The sequence below is a fragment of the Peromyscus californicus genome, unplaced genomic scaffold, assembly GCF_007827085.1.
Source record: "Peromyscus californicus insignis strain IS unplaced genomic scaffold, ASM782708v3 Scaffold_22__1_contigs__length_63687245, whole genome shotgun sequence".
Lineage (NCBI taxonomy): Eukaryota > Metazoa > Chordata > Mammalia > Rodentia > Cricetidae > Peromyscus > Peromyscus californicus.
The window spans coordinates 5,201,371-5,214,454 of record NW_026294525.1 but is presented as its reverse complement, the minus strand read 5'-3'; the positions used below and the strand labels follow the sequence as shown (position 1 = coordinate 5,214,454).

Here is a 13,084-nt window from a genome sequence, read left to right as displayed (position 1 = left end):
CTAGTGTAAGGAAGCACTAACGAGGTCTTGGAGAAATAAGTTCATATCACAAAAAAAATCAAATAAATATTTAAACCTATTAAAGGGTCAAAAACACTAGCACATGTAATTATTTGAGGGAAAGATTTGTGTTAAGGGATCGGATATTTCAGAAAAGGCATGTCAGAAAACAAGAAGAGACATAGGATGTATGCAAGACTGATGGAAAGTTAGAAACGAAATGAAGAAAATAAGATTATGTGTATATATGTTCAATCAGGCATCACTTCACAGAATCACTTTCAGAGACAAGTCAGTGAGAGACCTGGCCACTGTGGAAACTTCAGTGAGTGTCTCACAGAAACCTGGCTGTGGCAGTCTGTCCCTTGGCATGGCTCCTGATGCAGTCAATAGATGGTCAAGAGAAGATATAGGAGGCTGCTACCCACTAGCACAGCATGCTGCTTAACAGTAAATGTGTTTATAAATGGGGCTTCAAACTCCAATAATGACTACAGGTTTCGTGCAGTGGATGCATAAATCAGTGACACTCATTTGACATTATCCGGCATCGCATGCTATGCACGACTGTTTGAGGTATGTTTACAATGCTGGCCGGGAAGCAACCTTGCTTATTGCAACATCCCTCAAACACTGAGTAAAGTTCTGAGATGCAGCATTACCACAGCTATGGCCTCACCACACAACCTCTCATCCTCTGTGATCTTATGCAGTCTAGTTGGCCAAAACATTGCTTTGCAACCCATGACTCCCTGTGTGTGTGTGTGTGTGTGTGTGTGTGTGTGTGTGTGTGTGAATGTGATGAGCATGTAATATATGTACAGACTTTAGAATGAAGAACATATACCGTAGGTTAAGTACGTGATGACAGAAGTATTAATAAGAATAATGGAAGTAAGTAATTGGACGGCCATAAGTGCCTGGCAATCTAAAGGGGCAGATAGGAAGAGGGAGCCTTAATCATGGTAGTGGCTGGTGTGCTTGAGAGAGGAGGAGTGGGTTCTCGGCCCAGAGGCATCAGGAAAAAGAGGGGAAATTAAAAAGAAATATGATCAAGTTTATGTAAAGAGTGAATAGACACTTGGAAAGTCAAAGAAATATAAAGAAAATTGATAAAAGGGAAACAAAAAAGGAAAACTAATACCAGGCAGTTGTAAAAGAGTCAAGCATACAATAATTTGTAAGGAAGGTGGTGGAGGCAGTAGCTGATACTTTTACACCTTTCCAAAGGCCGACTACATAATTATAGAGTAGATTCCATTTCACAGTAAAGTAGAAATGAGGAGTGTCTCACCGGCTGGACAAAGGTGCCTCACAGGAAGAGGGGCTGCTTGTCACCAGCTCAGCTCTCCAAGCCACCACACTGGGACCACCTCAAGGGTGCACACCACGGGGAAGCTGCTGGGAGCAGACTTAAAATTGGCCAGAACTGAGGTAAGACAAACAGCCGGGAAGACTGTTAAAGTCAAAGAAAACTATAGAACCATGAGGCAAGTCACCGAGATTTCATGGCTTCCCAGAAGCAGCAGAAAAGAGAATGCTCTGGAACTAGGGAAGAAATCTCTCCCAGACTGTTCCCGACAGGTAAAAAGATAGATTTCATACACAAATGAGAAACAACAGAAAAAAGGTAAAATTTTAATTAAAAGAAAAATTATTTAGGAGCAAAAATATACTCTTTAAGAAATGCAAAATTACATGAAAAGAATAATGGTAGAAACTCTAAAAACAATGATTTCACGCTATCTAAGGAAGATACAAAGAGAATGATCTGACATGAAAGTACCATATGATTCACAGTGAAGACCTACATATAGGACTTCTATCGGAAGGAATAAAAGATCAACATGATTTTCACAGGGAACAATAAATGAGAAGGAACACAGAGCAAATTAACATAAAAGTCATTGATAGCGACAGAAACTGAAAAGGAGAAAAAGGTTGAAACACTCGAATGCAATCAAGGAATCAAATCAGATTCAAGAATAAAGAATGCACATGGAGCTTCTGCCAGGGCGACACAGCGTATGAACTGTGGGGGTCCCGGAGGACGGAAGCAAATCAGGGGAGAGATGAGGAGTGGAGTCAAACAAACCTCCCTTCAATGTGGTTTTCAAATGACTGAAATGGAGATATGAAAACATACTGTACTTGGTAATATCAATAGAGAGTGGCCAACACACAGATGTACTCAAGTGACATTGCCAGACGAAGAAAAAGGAGGAGGAGGAGGAGGAGGAGGAGGAGGAGGAGGAGGAGGAGGAGGAGGAGGAGGAGGAGAAGAAGAAGAAGAAGAAGAAGAAGAAGAAGAAGAAGAAGAAGAAGAAGAAGAAGAAGAAGAAGCAGAAGCAGCAGCTAATGAAGATGTTTCATGTTTCTAGGCAAAACTGCTATGTGAAACAGAGAAATAAAATTCTAACATCCTTGGGAACACCGTATTCCAGTAAAGAATCCATGAGTCTTGGAAAATGGAATGTATAGGACAAAGTTAAGGTATGGTCATATTCCCTACTGCTCTGGGCACTGCACTGTGACTCTTATGGACTCTTTCCAAGAGACCAAGTAAAGAACTCATTCCAGAAAACCAAAGGGACTAGGGAATCAGCCATAGGTTGCACTTGACATTGAACGTGGAATTGCAGATTTAAGATAAAATAGAGGAAAAAGAGGTGATTGGAGTGGATTGTGTGTATGTAATCTAAAATGTATATTGATCATTAGTATCAAAACAGGAGAAAATACATAGGAGACAAAGTATTCAATTATCATAACCAGTGATCATAACATGAATTTCTAATAGGTCTTTCAATAAAAACCTAGAGCTAAATATCAGGATAAATGCTGAAAGATCAGAGACACAAAGAAACATGTCACTGTCATGTATTACCTCTAGGACTCTGCAGCCTGAAAAGCCTCTAGTTCCTGTCTCCTCATACCTTACATACCTTTCTCTGCCCAGCCATCACTTCCTGGGATTAAAGGCATGTGTGCTTCCCAAGCAAAGGCATGAAATCTCAAGTGCTGGGATTAAAGGTGTGTGCCACCATTGCCTGGCTCTGTTTCTCTCCTAGAATGAGTCAATTTCATGTAGTCCAGTGTGTCTTTGAACTCACAGAGATACAGATGGATCTCTGCCTCCTGAGTACTGAGATTAAAGGTGTGTGCCAGCACTGCCTGGCCTCTATGTTTAATCTAGAGGCTTGTTCTGTTCTCTGATCTTCAGGCAAACTTTATAAGGGTACACAATACATCACCACAAGCAATGTTATTGGTGTAGTTATATTGAGACAGTTCCTATAGAGAATTTTAGCCTTGTCATCTCCACTGACCCCAACAAGTAGGATTCTCTGTGTCAAAGGAGGGGGATGGGGGTGTCAAAGAGAAGACTAAAAAAAAAGAATCTATGTGGTCAATTAAAAACATAAGCATAAACCAACAAGTCATGAACTATGTGTGCATATGAAATGGTTTATGCTTACATTTATTGGGTATTATGATGTATTGTGGACAGAGTCTGGGATTCCCCTAGTGGCCACCAGATCTTTGTTTGAGCCCCACCACTTGACTGTGGGCTATACCTCTGCTATGCTTTTAACCCGAAGGATGTATCAAGTGAGACTGGACTTCACATATTCTGTTAAAACTGTGTTACATTTAGGGTTGTTAAAACTGTGTTACATTTAGGGGCTGGAGAGATGGTTTGATGGTTAAGAGCATTTGCTGCTTTTACAGACGACCTGGGTTTGGATCCCAACACCTACCCAGCTGCTCACAACTGTCTACAACTCCAGTTTCATGGGACATAAAGCCCTTTTCTGGCCTTTGTGGATACCTGGTATGCACCATGGTCACACCTATGTAGATGCAGGCAAAATATCCATGCATATTAAATATAAAAAAAGAGATATCTTTTTAAAAGTGCATTACATGGGTCTCTTGATAACCAACAGGCTCATGCTGAGAGCTCGTCCTTGGAATCTTGAAGACATCTGGGTAAGGCTGACATGACAAGAGATTCCAGGACATCTAGTAGTTGGCATGACCCAGCAACAAGAGCTGAGGTAATCCCACAGCTGAAGGAACTGAATTCTGCAAAGCTCTTGCACGAGTGGGAATCAGAGGCTCTGGTTACATCTATTTAAGCAGGTTAAAATGATGATGGATTAGATCTGGAAATACTGACTTTTTGGTGGGAAACGTGAGGGCCATCACCATTGGCTGCTGCAGCTGTCTGTCATTGAGTAGACGTTGACTAGTGATGTGTGCTGCCTCCACAGTGGGCATCCCGTCGGGTAGTCATCACTCTGCAGGGTGGCTCTCCAGGGGTTGGTCCTCACTGTGTCATGTGGGAGTAGGTCCAAGGCCTGACCCAAGCATCACAAGCAGACTTCAGGCTATGATGGCTCCCCATATAAAGGCAAAAATGCTGATCAAAGTGCCAGAAACTGAGTGACATATAAGATGGATGGTATCATCCAGGGTATTTACCAACAGAATCAAAGGTTTGTTCAATATTTTAAAATGCAACAAAAGCAAATGGCCAAATTAACTTGTATGAATACAGGGGGCAATATACTGTGGGAACAGACTAGGAAAAGACACGACAATTTAAGTCTATGGCCTTCCCTGACTGGCATTAAGTATCAGAAAGCAAACATTTAAAACAAAACAGGTTTTTAGTTTAAATTTAGTTTTCATGTTTATGGATGTTTTGCTTGCACGCTTGTCTGTGAACCACGTATGCGCAGTTGCCTGTGGAGCCAGGAAGAGTGGGGGTTGGATCCCTTGGAACTGGAGTTACAGGTGGTTGTGAGCCATCAAGTGGGTGTCGGGGACTGAACCTGGGTCCTCTAGAAGAGCAGACAGTGCTTTTGACTGAGACGTCTCTCCAGCCCATATCAGTATTTTCTTAGTAAAGGATACTAGGAACATTCTATACCATTTATCCTCGTCTGCTTAATCTCTATTCCTTATACATTTTGAATAAAACAGAACTAGCCGTGGAGCCACAGTGGTGCATAACACGTAGACAGGGGACACAGAAACTGCACATGAATCTGGCTATGGTTTGGGTACCACGTGTGTCGGGGTAAGAGGTGTCACACAGAGTGACACCGTGGTGAAGGCATTTGAAAGGAGTGATGATAAGTAGCAGGAGAAACACTTTAGCTTTCTCTTTGCTCTGGACCCCTTATCTGTCCATTTTTTTTCCTCTCCCCTTTCCTCCCATGCAGGGAGAAGGTCACTGTGACATGATGGAAGAGCAGAAATCAATGGTGGCTGGCTGCTTGGTGATGGGAGTCAATCCATCAGCAGGATTGGTGGCAATCGCTCACCCTGCACAGCCCCCTCCCCGCCTCACACACACAGTGGCAAATGTCATTCTGGGAACTCATTTGCATGGTCGGGCAGCACTCCCTGCAGAGCTACGGTGAACATTTATGCAGGGACACCGCTGGCAACAGGAAAGCCAGCACAGCGCTGTGAGGGATTGCCCTGTGCCTTTCCTAAACTTGACCTGGGGGTCGACCTAGGAAGGCTGTGTTCTGTAAAGGGGACAGAAAAGAGTGTAGCTCTAGGCATTGGAGCCATTATCCCATGCCTTGAATTCCCAGATCAGCGTCCCTAAGCTGTAATTCTGCCTCACCTAGGAATATACGGACCTGCCTTGCTTCATTACCTGAGAAGAGCAGTGCCAGCGGGTTCATCAGCAGAGGCATTTCCTTTGCCCCGTGGGAGAACAGAGTCAGAAGTAACTTGACAAAGGTTGGGCCATATGGCAAGTGTTCCTTTTAAAGTCTACCTTTGAAAATACTTGCGTCTATTTTTACTTCTTTTTATCTCTTCCCCTTCTTCCTACTCATCTTTCGCCTTTCCATCTGCTCTGTCACAATGGCTGGCTGGGGGCTCTTCTGCTCTATTCAAATGGAAGTCACAGGTCTTCAAGGGACAGCTCACTGATGGACATACATTCTGGAGGCTCAAAAGCTTTCTTTCCGGGTCCAGAAATGCAATCCCATCACTCTGTGTGGTCTCCAGTTCCAGCAGTCACAGGCAGTCTCTTCCAGACCTATCACAAGCCTCACACAAGCACAGTCACTTTCTGTCCATCCTAAGTGCTTTGCTGAGTCACTGGGGAAGTGCTCATCCTGACTTGTTGCTGTAATTGGGTCCCTCTGGCTGCGGCAGCAGAGTCATCTGGTGGTACCATGCCTTACATCGCTGAAGAGAAGGACTGAGCTTTGTTGGAGGCCAGCTGAAGTCACTGTGACTGCAACAAGGGCTCCTGACTCAGACTGCGGCTTCAGCTGCAGCCATGCTTGACATGCTTCCCGCTTCCTCTGGGTATCTGCTAAGTAGAGTGTTCAAGCAACCACATTGCCATGAGGACTGGCCAGACACTGCCAACAGGGGCCTTTCAGTAGTTAACAGAGTAAGAGGAGGTCTGATGACCTCAAGGACTCAAATCAACGCAACCCCAAAGGTGAAATAAACAGAAGAGGGGTCTCACAGTAAAAGCCCATAATTTGAATTCTTACGGCATTGAGCTCCTCGCTGAATGCTCTTGGAGACAGTCAGGTTCCTCTGATGTGCATCATCCCCACTCACACAGCCAGCCACAGTAATACTGGTGACACACCACAGTGACTTCTGGCTGATTTCTCCTTAGCTAAATTCTACTTATTTATAGGAAGAAAAAATACTAACAAACAGGGCTAGAGGCCTAATTATTCTCTTAGTTTTAAAATAAGTTGTTGATGTACTATATGCATGCCCGTCCGGATAGAGATCTTAATTCCATCATTTGATGGGTATGTCAAATGTGTATGCAGCCTTCTCTCATGTGTCCCCAGTAACATCCAAGTGACTCACGGCCCTGGCCACTTCCCTTGTGAGTCAGTTTCCCCAGTCACCCATACCCACAGTCACAGAGTCTCACTATGTTGCTAAAAGTGTCCTTCAGTTCCTGGGCTCAAGCGCTCCCGGGCCCTCAGCCTTCCACGGCTGGGATTACAAGTGCACACCATGTACCTGACTCTTGAGTTCTGTTTTCATGACAGTTTCTGTTTTTCTTTTGACTATGAAGAGGTCACTTTCTAGCTCTTCACATGCCAGATAGACACCAGGGGTCTCTGGCTGTTGTTTCAGCCTTTTCAATTTGTTGAGATCTGTCTTATTGGTATCAGATGGCCCACCTTGGTGACAACGTAACTCAAGAAGAACGCATTCCTAAGTTGTGTAAGGGAAAACGTTTTCTCTATTGATTGAGAAATTGTCCACTAATTCAATATTGTGTAGCTCGGCATTGAATGCTACTGTCTGTTTCTATGCATGGTTGGAAAAATCACAAAAAAAGTAAAAGCTGATTATATATTTGACATATCTCTAACTTTCCTGGTTTTTTTTTTTTTCTTTAAAAAGCTCAATGATTAGGTAGACATGACTGATACGTCTTCCTTGGCATATCAATGGCTGGATTCATTCCTTATGATTAACAACCAGCCTTCTTTAATTTTGTTAATTTTTAATTGACTTACATTGTATATTTAGTTTATCCACTGCAATCTTCTTGGACTGTACATCTATATGCTGCAAAAGTGTTAAAATGTTTACTTTAAACCTAGCAATAGTATGTTTGAATAATTATTATTACAGATGATATGTATTGCATGCTTGTAAGGCTCTTTGGTTTAGTTTTTCCTTTCCTATCCAGGCTAAAAAAAATCCTGCACTTTGCTCAGACTGCTAAGTCATTTCGGGTTTAGTGTAACTGTTACTCACAGTATCTACTCTGCACATGAAGGATCGTTTGACGTCATTTCCTATCTTCCCTCCTAGATTACTTATTAGTTATATTTTAGTAATTGTCTGAGAGATTGTAATGTGCATCTTTTGTTTATTGTTATTTTCCAGTTGTCACCTACATTTCATGCTCTTTTAGCAGATAGTGTGATTTTATTGATGTGTATTAAAATTACACATACATCACAAAAGCATGATGTATTGCTGTCTTAAAAGCATGATGTATTGCTGTTTTAAGTAATCAATGGCCATATATACACATGTAGCGCTATATATATATATATATATATATATATATATATATATATATGTATGTACATGCCCATATATACATGTACACACACACACACACACACACACACACACACGTATATATATATAAAACCTGCATCTTAATGGGGCCACAGATAAGAAAGTTCCAGATACAGTTCACAAATAAATAAAACAACAGGCTTAAGGTATGTACTTTGAACAGAATACACATAGAGCTTCAAAAATGAATATTAATAATTAAGTAAATAAGCATACATTTAGCTTATTTCACTAACACATAATATTTGTTTAAATACAATGTACTCAAGTAGAAACAAAGGTTATGTGCACACAAGTGTGTGTGCAAGCATGCATGTGTGTGGACACACACATGTGTGTGTGTTTCCCAGCTTACCATGACTGGCATCATTTTTCTGAAAATCTGTTTTCCTTCTGACTCCTCCTTGCTCTGTGAACATCATCATGTGCAATACTATCCATCTTCAGAAAGGATTTCTCAATGTTTGTCCATCTGAAATTATCTTGTTTTTAATTTTCATTTGTAGAAGTATATATTTCTAAACGTCCTTGACTTTTTTACAGTTTTACAATTTGTATTTCTCACTGTCATTTTGCCATCTCATGGTCTTACAGATTTTTCTTTGTGTTTTTTATTATTCTCATTCTCTCTCTCTCTCTCTCTCTCTCTCTCTCTCTCTCTCTCTCTCTCTCTCTCTTTCTCTCTGCCTGCGTGTATGTTTAGTTTTCATGTTTTGTTTTTTGCTCACTTGTTTATATTGCTAAGTGGTCACTATGTTTAGAGCTATGGGTTGTGGTTTTCTTGACTTTTGGGGAGTTATTTTTCCTGTATTCTTTTCTGCTCTATTTTCTAATGACAAATGTGTCAGATATCTGATTTTACTCTCAAACCTCAAATGCTCTGCCCTTTTTTTGTTGTTATTACTGCACTCAGTTTTTATGGATGATTCTTCCTACAGCTCACCCATTGCTCTATTTCCTGCTCAGGGTCGTCTCTGACATGGACATTTAACGGAAATCATATTCACTAGAACCTCTTGTCTATACCCCATCCCTTGAGATAAACTACCCACCTTCCCAAACAATGTGTCTATAATTTTTCTCATTAACCAGGGTATCATTACGTAAAAGGCTATTTCACAGTTCTTTTGCAGTCGTGAACTATGCATAATTTAATGTCTAATGACAGTGTGGTCCTCTTAGTGAACTGGGCTCTGGTTCCAGGATGCTTAAGGACCCTACATAAAGTGGTGCAGCACATGCATGTGCCTGTAATCTTCTGCAGCCTCCTGGAGATGTTCAATCATCTCCTGTAACTTAGAATAGCTAATGCAACCTAGAGGCTGTGCAAACAGATTTGATTCTGTACGTTTAGGGAATAATGACCAGGAAAATGTGATGCAAACGTTCAGAACAGCGTCATTTAAAAACACATTTTCAATCCATGCTTGGCTGAACCTGAGACGCAGAGACATGAAGGGCCACCTGCCAGTCACTGTCCAGAAACTGTCAGTGTTAATGTTTTCTTCACGGTTCCCCTTTTATCTTCTTTCACCCTTGCATTTAGAACAGGGTGTCAAGTAGCTCAGGCTAGCCTTGAATTCATAATAGAACCAGGGCTAGCCTCAAACTCCTGATCCTTCTGCCTCCATCTCCCAAATGCTGGAATTGCTGATGTGTATCACCCTGGCTAGCCTAACACTTTTAAATAGTGTTGATAGTTAACAGTCGACATTAGACACCATGATCTTTCTTTTTGTGGGCATGTTTATACCCCCAACTGTTAAGAATGCCTTTTCAGCATCCAGAAAAAAACCTGTGGCAGTTTTAAAGATGTTCCACTGACTTGGGCTTCTGTCCTAAAGTTAATTGTAAGTTATCGCTATTTACAAGACAGCATATTTCTTTTGCATTCTTCTTTGCATTTGAATCTATTTTACTATTATTTTCCCTGTACACAATATTCACTGTGTTTTTGTATGTGGGGTACAAAGGCTGGTGTCTTTTACATTATGAAAATTCCTCACTATTGATGTTTAGAACACAACCATTCCCTCCCTGTCTACCACACCTAGAACTGCATTATAATGTTCATGGATGAATTTATAAAATGATGCCTTAATTTTAGAATGTATTCTTTGTGTTTTATTCTAATAGTCTACTATTTTTCTTTTGACCTTAATTCCCTTTCTACAGTGTCTAATCCCCTGACATTATAGGGCATTTTGAGATAAATGTTAGAAAATTATGGAAATGCTCTACAGGCCTTTATGAGAGTATCCTTGCCACAATGGCTACATTATTGTGCACACTACACTGTCACAGCCAGGATGTGGTTACTAGTACAACCCACTGACTCCATTCAGAGTTCTCCAGGTGTGCACCCATCCTGGTGTGTGGACAAATACTTCCTCACTCTCAGAGACACAGAGACAATGTTCTCCTCCTGTTTCCAGTCCAGTCTGGGTCATCATCTACTACTACTTTTTGTTTCTAAATTCAATCTGATTTTTCCATCAGAAAAGAAGCTAATAGTACTCAGTGACCCTGGAGCTTTATTGATCTCCAACTAGTCCTGAAGCTAGTTGGAGTTAGGCGTATGCAGGGGTGTGTGTGTGTGTGTGTGTGTGTGTGTGTGTGTGTGTGTGTGTGTGTGTGTGTGTATGCGTGTGTGTGTGTGTGTGTGTGTGTGTGTGTCTGTTGTCTGTCTATTCGTGACATGGGACAGAGACAGGGAGAAACAGCTTGAGAGGCTGGATGTTTACACAGATGTGCAGGTTGACTGTGTTTCTGTGCCTCAGTACGAATCCTGGCTTCACCCTTGATTTCTTGCTGCAGCTGCCAATGCCGAGACCATTGGCTCCGTTCCACACAAACACCCAATTTTCATTTCCAGTTTCTTTCAGCTAGGTGTTCTCCTAACTTACATTTTTTTTCTCTAACCAGAGTCCCATGGACTGTCATAAAATCAGTCTTCTTTCTCACCTCATTTTTGTGGTCAATAGCATGTCTTTTTTCTAACAACTGCAGCTATGGAGACCTTGGAGGCCATGACCCATTTATCTTTTGTTCTTACCCACTTTCATATTATTTCTTGAAATAATTACAATGCCTCCTCATACTTATCCAGAAGGGTTTCACTATGTACCACTCCTTAAATGGTGCATCTAAAGTTTCATTGTTCATTTTATACATGTCAAATCCTGAAGTTGATATTTGTGTTTTCTTTATGCCTAAACTGCATGCTTTCCTACAGTAACCACCCATAGTTAAATGTTATTATTTAGGTTTATTCACCATTTGTATTTTATATAATTAAATTTTTATTATCTAATACATTTATTTTAATATGCATAAATATATATTATCATAAATATTATTTATGTATAACTGTACCATAAAATATAAAATATATATTACATATTATATAATTTATATCACATATTTGTTATATGTTATATTATATATAATAATTATATTATACTTAGATATTATCTATTATGTGGTTATCTATTATATATAATTATACACAAATAGTGTGTTTTTATAATAATATTAAAGTATATTGTATAAAATATACATTCACATTAATATTTTATTTCATTTTCCACATTTTCATACATTGATTCTGTGACCATATTCTTATTCTGTGGTTGAAATCCAGAATGCAGAAAATAATTTCAATTGTGCTTTCCTGTGATTTATCCTTTTCCCAAAGATAAATTTCTCTACTAAAACTGTTTAGATTGATTGCATTCTTTTGGGTCACTGGGCCTACCAGCCTTCATCTATACCTTCTGTAGTGGGTGTTGAGATCATAGCAATTAGTTAATTGTGTATCCCTTTTAGGCAATATGGCTTTCTTCTTGGCAGCTTTTACAATTTCTATTGTATATGATGTCCCATAATTTCACTCAGACAGTCTTGCATGAATATTTAGAACATTCTGGTTGAAACTCAGTGGCTTCCCTCAGTGTATACATTGGTACTGTCCAACAAATCTGTTCACTTGTGATTGACACCTTCTGAGTTTTCATTTCTGTCCCCTGTTCTCCATTATTTTTGGGAGTTCCACTGGGAGTGTGCTGGTCCTCCCTGAAGGGCACCTTGCCTCTCCTTAAGCTTCTGTAGTGAGCTTGGCCACCCAATCAGTGTGGTTCTGCCTAATTTCTTCACACTATCTATGCCATTCAGGTCTATCATCAATTCACTGCCTAATTATTTTTATTTTAGCTTAATTTTCACTTCTAGAGTTTGTGTTTGATACAATATTTGGATTTACTATAATGTATTCTTATATCTTGTTCCTTCATGTTTATGCAACTTTAATTTTATGAGGTATATCAGATGTATTTACTGGTTATACTCTACATAAAAGTTACAATAACCTGTGATTATTTTCAAATAATTTATCAAAATATTTATGGCACCATTTCTTTCATAATTTAGAGATTTGGTTTGTGAGGGTTTTTTAAAGAAAATGTCAAGAACTAAAATGTAAATACAAAGTGTTTCTTCTCTTTCACTGTTCAGATGTTTTTTCAAGTTGGTGTGCAGCCAAGACATTTCCTGTTTTATTCTGGATGTGTCCACTGTGGGAGGGTTCTCTATAAGGACAGTGTCCTTACTCTGGTTCTTCATTCTATATAGGAATTTTCATTCACCTCTTGTTTCGTGTATTTGTTTCAGAAATCCACTTGAAACCATGAGAAACTGATAAACACCTGGGTAAAGAGCAGTTTCCAGCAGCCTCTTCCGTAGCCTATAGACCCATGACTGAATAAGCGAGTTTTATTTATGGACAAGATGTTATATAAGAGCCTTTAAGCCATGCCTGATGTCTTGACTCTCTAGAGATTAATGTAATTCACCATTCTTAACATCTCACATTTTTGCCATTTTTATGGATCAGAAAACAGATGTATAAGAATACATGTAGTAAAATAACTTTTATATTTCATATAAATATTTAAAGTTCACTACTCTAGCA

At 39.9% G+C, this 13,084-nt stretch overlaps 1 long non-coding RNA gene across 3 annotated transcripts in view; it reads left to right on the top strand.

The window, feature by feature from the left end:
• LOC128118287 (uncharacterized) overlaps nt 1–13,084 on the top strand; it is a 450,954-nt gene that overhangs the window by 386,576 nt on the left and 51,294 nt on the right. Inside the window, exon 4 of one of the 3 annotated variants that reach the window (XR_008221111.1) lies at nt 5,235–11,458. The exons of the other annotated variants lie outside the window; for them this stretch is intronic. This is a non-coding gene — a long non-coding RNA (uncharacterized LOC128118287). Of the gene's footprint in view, nt 1–5,234; nt 11,459–13,084 lie in introns of those variants that run through there. 3 annotated transcript variants of the gene reach the window in all.